Source organism: Nyctereutes procyonoides, unplaced genomic scaffold (assembly GCF_905146905.1).
Source record: "Nyctereutes procyonoides isolate TBG_1078 unplaced genomic scaffold, NYPRO_anot_genome, whole genome shotgun sequence".
In the NCBI taxonomy this organism is placed as follows: Eukaryota; Metazoa; Chordata; class Mammalia; order Carnivora; family Canidae; genus Nyctereutes; species Nyctereutes procyonoides.
Genome location: NW_026575125.1, coordinates 55,614,848 through 55,622,864, shown reverse-complemented (window position 1 = coordinate 55,622,864; position 8,017 = coordinate 55,614,848).

Genomic DNA, 8,017 nt, shown 5'->3' with positions numbered 1-8,017 from the left:
GACCTCCAACCAACCCTTAAGAAAGATGGATTCTAAAGGTGTATCTAGAAAGCACAGACACGCCTTAGTCCTTATCTGGGGAGAGGTTGCTCTTTTGGCCTTTTACAGCAGGAAAATGGAGCCTTTGGCTTCCAAATACTGACTCTTCCTCAGACTCAGCCAATACAGTTCTGACCCCAGCAGAGGTGTCCTATACTGGTAAACTCACCAGGACAAGGGCCACTGGAAAAGGAGTCAGCTGATCAGGTTTTAAACCATGGCTTTAACCCTTCACTGCCCTTGTAACCTTGGGCTGGGTACCTAGCTCTCCTGATCTTATTTATAATCATTTTGAGAAGTAGTCATGGCATCGCTTATGGACCAACGTACAGGCAGAGGTCCAGTACTGACCCCTGGTTATTTTATCCTCTTTAACACCAGGATCCCGTGCCTCAAATGTGAAGGCCAGTCCTGACACTGGGAAATATTATTATTTTGCATCTTTGTATGTTGTGTATCCCTTGACTAATTTTGGTAGATATAATTGATTTTTGCAACTTTTGTGTTTTAACTTCCATACTGGCTTTCTGAGTGTTTAATCTACTACCTTTGCTATATGCTTGCTTTTTATCTTTATTTTTCATAATTTTCTTACTGCTGGTGATAGCTTTCTCTTTCCACTTGAAGAAGTCCCTTTAACATTTTTTGTAAGGCTGGTCTAGTGATGGTGAACTCCTTTATCTTTTGTCTGGCAAACTCTTCATCTCCTCCTCAATTCTGAATGCTATCTTTGCCAAGCAGAGCATTCTTCATTGTAGGTTTTGTCCTTTCAGCTCTTTGAGTGTATCATGCCACTCTCTCGTGGCCTGCAGAGTTTCTGCTGAAAGATCGGCTGATATCCCTACGGAGTTTCCCGTTGTTTGTAACTGTTTTCTCTTGCTGCTTTAAAAAGGTTTTCATTCTCATTACGTTTTGCCATTTTAATTACTATGCATCTTGGTGTGGACCTCCTTGGGTTCATCTCATAACACAACATTTTGTTGATTAAAAATATATACATTCCGGGATCCCTGGGTGGCGCAGCGGTTTGGCGCCTGCCTTTGGCCCAGGGCGCGATCCTGGAGACCTGGGATCGAATCCCACGTCGGGCTCCCGGTGCATGGAGCCTGCTTCTCCCTCTGCCTGTGTCTCTACCTCTCTCTCCCTCTCTCTGTGACTATCATAAATAAATAAAAATTAAAAAAATATATATATATATATATATATATATACATTCCAAACAACAATGCACATTTTTCAAGAACACATAACAAAGAAAACTGAACAGGTAACTTCGGAGACCGTTACACATCAACCAGAGGAGAATGATAGTATGAGTAAAAGGGAATCGTTGAATGAATAAAATAGAGAACTTGGAAGATCAAAGGCAATAATGTGCTACTAACCCAGGAGTTTGTTTGCTTTAATCTTCAGCTTTTGGAGGCGGGGAATCAAGCAAACAAAACAAAATAAAAATAATGAATCGTGCTTCTTCCTCCAGCAATGGTGGATTAGGCAATTCAGAATATCCCTCCCACTGAGACAGTATAGAAAACTGGTACCCGGTACCCACCATGACTCTAGATGGCTCAAATAGCTATCCAGGTGGTGAAAAGTTACCAAGCCAAGGTCCTAGAGAACATCTAAGCAGAAAGCTATGAGACTGATATTAGATATTAGGTGTTTAACAAATTGAGAATAAAAAGCTGAGTGCTGAACAGTGCTTTTTACAGCCTCATGAGGCGTAGATGGCAAAATAAAAAAGTCCAGAGCCCACCAAGGGTAATGGTCTTGGTGAGGGACACTGACAAAGGCTGCACTCTAGGTATAACAGTGAAAAGGAAACAAATTCAAAGAATGTGGACCAGCACTGGGGAATCTCAGGAGTCCATAAAAATCTTAATCTCTAACATCAGGTTTATATAATTGCAGAATGCTAATGTCCAAAGTTCCTGGAAGCAGCAACAGAAAATCGTCTGTGGAAATAAACCAAAGAGCAGCCCGGGTGGCTCAGCGGTTTAGCGCCGCCTTCAGCCCAGGGCGTGATCCTGGAGAACCAGGATAGAGTCCCATGTCAGGCTCCCTGCATGGAGCCTGCTTCTCCCTCTGCCTTGTGTCTCTGCCCCCCTCCTCTCTCTCTGTGTCTCATGAATAAATAAGCAACATCTTTAAAAAAATAAATAAAATCAACCACAACTTGAAATGATATTTATGAATGATTCTTTAAAAAGAAAATATCAGATACACACTGCAAGAAATATATGAAGAGATGAAGAATGAATGAGAATGAGAAAAATGACAGGCCATAGATCCACAAAGCTCTTGATATTGGAATTTTTTGATGCACACCTAAAATACACACATGCAAACACACACACACACACACACACACACACACGCAAGTTATGCTTACTATGTCCAAGGATATAAAAGGAAAGAATGACAATATTGACAGAATATTAATGCATAAACATGACACAAAAATTTTGAAAAAGAACCAGCTATAATTTTGGAACCATAAAATATATTAACTGATATTAATTCTGAGGTGTTTTACAACACCAACAACAATTCTCTGATTCTCCAGACACAAGCTGGATGCTCCACAATTAAATTAAATTCTGACACTACTACCCTGAGTTAGTGCAGACTTCATGGGTTAAGGGTTCAATCCTCAAAGACTGCCTCCAACTTCCAACTTCCAGTCAAAAGTCTTCAGGCCTCCCAAACTTCCCTCCAACTGGTTGTTTATAAGTTAGGAGTACCCATGGCTCCCTCCCTCCTCAGGTTTGGTAATTCTCTAGAATGGGTCACAAACTCAGAAATACACTCTACTTACACTTACTGATTTTTTTAAAATAAAGGATATTATATGAAACATAGAAATGAACAGCAGGATGAAGAGGTACATCGGGCAAGGTCTGGATGGGTCCCAATTGCAGGAGCTTCTTCCCCTGTGGAGTTGGGGTATGCCACCCTCCTAGCATGTGGATGTGTTTGCCAACTCAGAAGCTTTCTGCACTCCATTGTTTAGGGGGTTTTATGGAGGTTTCATCACATAGGCATGATTGATTATTAACCCAATCTCCAGCTGTTGCCCCTTCTTCTGTGGTTGGAGGAGGTATGGAAATGAAATTTCCAGGCTTCTTATCAAGGTTCGATCTTTCTGGAAACCAGTTTCTATTCTGAAGCTACCATCTAGGGGCTTGCCAAGCCAAGAATTGTCATATTGGAACATAAAGTGCTCCTGTCACCCAGGAAATTCCAAGGGATTTAGGTGCTCTGTGTCAGGAACTAGGGACAAAGACCAACTATATATTTCTTATTATGTCACATAAATCAAAAGATAGGTTGAATAGAAGATTAAAATGTAAAAAAGAGATTTCCATGCACTGTACATTAGAAATACAAACAATAGGTAAAATACAATGGCTAAAATACAATATCTGGAATAAAGTTTGGAGACACAAAGGATGTAACATGGAGAAGAGAGGGTAAGGGATTCAAGTAGAAGGTCGTATTTATCTGTATCTTTAAGGGAAGGAGAGAGAGAAGCAGTGTTTGAAATAATGGAGGAGAATTTTCCAATACTGACCAAAGATATCAAGCCATAGATTTAAGAAGGTCTGTGAGCCTCAGTAGGATAAGAGAGCCATGAATAAACATATCATAACTGGACTACATGAAATCAGAGACAAAGAGAAACCTGAAAAGTGGTCAAAGAGAAAAGATACATCCCCTTCAAAGAAACAAGTAGACCTATAGCCAACTCCTCAATAGGAAATACGGAAATCAAGGAAAACGGGTAAATATTGTTAAGGGTCTAAAAGAAAATGCTTGCCTAAATAAGTCATGGGAATAAAAGGCACAACATAGGGGATATACTCAATGATATTGTAACAGCATCGTATGGTGACAAACGGTAGCTACACTTGTGGAGAGTGCAACATAACGCATAGAGAAGTTGAATCACTATGTTGTACACCTGAAACTGATGTAACATTGTGTGTGAACTATACTCAAATAAAAAAGTCACTAAACAAAATTAAAAAATAAAAAGGTCATTTGCTCCAGTGGCTCTCAATCCTGGCCTTACATCAGAATCACTGGAAGGGTTGTTAAAAGTGGCTGGTTACATAACTTGTGGGGTCCAGAGTAAAATAAAAATGCCAGGGATCCCTGGGTGGCACAGTGATTTAGTGCCTGCCTTTGGCCCAGGGCGCGATCCTGGAGACCCGGGATCGAATCCCACGTCGGGCTCCTGGTGCATGGAGCCTGCTTCTCCCTCTGCCTATGTCTCTGCCTCTCTCTCTCTCTCTCTCTCTCTCTCTCTGTGACTATCATAAATAAATAAAAATTAAAAAATAAATAAATAAAATAAAATAAAAATGCCAGCCTTATATTCAAAAAGTAAAGAGTGGGGGAAAGCCTTTAAAGGTACTAACATATAAAGCTTTTTCCTTTTTAACCATAACTTCTGTTTCTCTGCCTCTCTGTCTCTCTGTCTGTCTCTTGACTTGTCCTGGAATTTTTTTCTTGCCTAGTGTTATTCTAAATAAAAATCAATCAATCAATCAATCAATCTTTCTAAAAAGCAAAAATCCTAAAAAGTGAACTGAAATAAAAATATGTTCCTTTTTGTGCATCAAAGGACACTATCAATAGAGCGGAAAGCCAACCCATGGGTGGGGAGAGGGACGGAGAAAATATTTGCAAACCATATATCTGATAAGGGATTGATGTCCAGAATACAGAAAGAACACCTACAACTCTTCAACCAAAAAATAAACAGCCCAATTCAAAAATGGGCAAAAGATATTTGAATAGACATTTTTCTAGGGAAGATATACACATGCCCAATAAGCACGTGAAAAGATGCACAAAATCACTAGTCATCAGGAAAATGCAAATGAAAACCACAATGAGACACCACTTCACACCCATTAGAATTTGCTATTATATTCAAAAAAGAAATAAGCCTTGGAAAGAATATGGAGAAACCGGGACCCTTGTGAATTGTTGATGGGAATGTAAAATGGTACAACCACCATGGAAGCCAGTATGGCAGTCGCTGAAAAAGTTAAACATAAAGCATATTCTACTGCTGGGTATATACCCAAAAGAACTGAAGGTAAAGAGACAGATATTTATGCAGTCATGTTCAAAGAAGTGTTATTCATAATAGTCGAAAAGGTGGAAACAACTCAAGTGTCCAATGACAAATAAATGGATAAACGAAATGTATTTACATACAATTGAATATTATTTGGCCTCAAAAGAGGAATGAAATTCTGATACATACTGCAATGTGGATAAAACTTGAAAATATTAAGTAAAATAAGCCAGCCAAAAAAGACAAATATTTTATGAATCTGCTTATATGAGTTACTTGGAGTCAAATTCATAGACACAGAGAGTAGAATGGTGAATGCCAGGTGCAAGAGTGAGGGGGAAATAGGAAATTATTGTTTAATGGGTATAGAACTCTACACTTAAAAGTCGTTTAAATGGTAAATTCTATGTGATATATATTTTACCCCAAAAAACTTTTTTTTCCAGACAAAAAAGTGAAGAAAACTCATAGCCAGCAGATCCCCAGTATTAAATATATGAAGGGAGACCTGTCAGAACCACTGTAATTCCAGATGGAAACATGGAAATTCGGGAAGGGTTGGAGAGCATCTCTCACATTTTCTACAGTTATAAATTACTTTTTCTTTGGGAAATTGTAAGAAGAATATTGATTTCTTAAACCCTTTTAAACTTTGCTCACAATGACCAAAAATAATTCTACACTGTAAGTACAAGTCTCTCTTTCCTCATAAAGCCCACACATAGGAATCACTGGACCATAAACTGCACTAAGGGCAATGATGACAGATCACATTGAAAATGTGAGTTTGGAATTCTAATTCCAAGGGGTACATGCACCTCGATGTTTATAGCAGCATTATCTACAATAGCCAAAATATGGAAACAGCCCAAGTATCTGATGAATGGAAAAAGAAGATGATATAGATGATATATATGTATGTATACACACACAATGGAATATTACTCATCCTAAAAAAAAGAGTGAAATCTTGCCATTTGCAATGACATGGATGGAGCTAGAGAGTATTATGCCAAGTGAAATCAATCAATCAGAGAAAGACAAATAAATACCATATGATTCCACTTATATGTGGAATTTAGGAAACAAAACAAACGAGCAAAGGGGGAAAAAAAGAGAGAGAGAGGCGAACCAAGAAACAGACTCTTAACTATAGAGAACAAACTGACGGTTACCAGAAGGGAAGTGGGTGAGGGGATGGGTTAAATAGGTGATGGGGATTAAGGAGTGCACTTGCTGTATACTCTTGTGAAAACTCCTTGTAATGTACTCTTTTTTCCCACTTACAAGCAAGGTGGATATTCTTCCTAAGATATTTCCTGTGCACACTTGAGGTGGTGGTTAATTTTATGTGTTAACTTGATTGGGCCATGGCATGCCCGTATGTTTGGCCAAACATTATTCCAGGTATTTCTGCAAGAGTGATTTTGGATGAGATTCACATTTAAGGAAACAGGCTGAGTAAAGCAGACTGCCCTTCCTTTTTTTTTTTTTTTCAGACTGCCCTTCCTAATGTTGGTGGGCTTGATCTAATCAGCCTGCATAGAACACAATGGCTGACCTTCCTCTGTGGGACATCAAATCTTGAGCCTGTTGGTTTTTGCACTGACCTTCCTCTGTGGGACATCAGCCTTTTCCCGTCTTTGGACTCAAACCAAACTATCAGCATTTCCAAGTCTTGAGCTTTGATTAGTTTATTGTAACTGGCTTACACAATCATGGATTCTGAACATCCCAAGATCTGCCAGTTGAGTCAGCAATCTGGTGTAGTTACAGTGCAAAGACCAACAGGCTCAAGATTTGATGTCCCACAGAGGAAGGTCAGCCATTGTGTTCTATGCAGGCTGATTAGATCAAGCCCACCAACATTAGGAAGGGCAGTCTGAAAAAAAAAAAAAAAGGAAGGGCAGTCTGCTTTACTCAGCCTGTTTCCTTAAATGTGAATCTCATCCAAAATCACTCTTGCAGAAATACCTGGAATAATGTTTGGCCAAACATACGGGCATGCCATGGCCCAATCAAGTTAACACATAAAATTAACCACCACCTCAAGTGTGCACAGGAAATATCTTAGGAAGAATATCCACCTTGCTTGTAAGTGGGAAAAAAGAGTACATTACAAGGAGTTTTCACAAGAGTATACAGCAAGTGCACTCCTTAATCCCCATCACCTATTTAACCCATCCCCTCACCCACTTCCCTTCTGGTAACCGTCAGTTTGTTCTCTATAGTTAAGAGTCTGTTTCTTGGTTCGCCTCTCTCTCTCTTTTTTTCCCCCTTTGCTCGTTTGTTTTGTTTCCTAAATTCCACATATAAGTGGAATCATATGGTATTTATTTGTCTTTCTCTGATTGATTGATTTCACTTGGCATAATACTCTCTAGCTCCATCCATGTCATTGCAAATGGCAAGATTTCACTCTTTTTTTTAGGATGAGTAATATTCCATTGTGTGTGTATACATACATATATATCATCTATATCATCTTCTTTTTCCATTCATCAGATACTTGGGCTGTTTCCATATTTTGGCTATTGTAGATAATGCTGCTATAAACATCGAGGTGCATGTACCCCTTGGAATTAGAATTCCAAACTCACATTTTCAATGTGATCTGTCATCATTGCCCTTAGTGCAGTTTATGGTCCAGTGATTCCTATGTGTGGGCTTTATGAGGAAAGAGAGACTTGTACTTACAGTGTAGAATTATTTTTGGTCATTGTGAGCAAAGTTTAAAAGGGTTTAAGAAATCAATATTCTTCTTACAATTTCCCAAAGAAAAAGTAATTTATAACTGTAGAAAATGTGAGAGATGCTCTCCAACCCTTCCCGAATTTCCATGTTTCCATCTGGAATTACAGTGGTTCTGACAGGTCTCCCTTCATA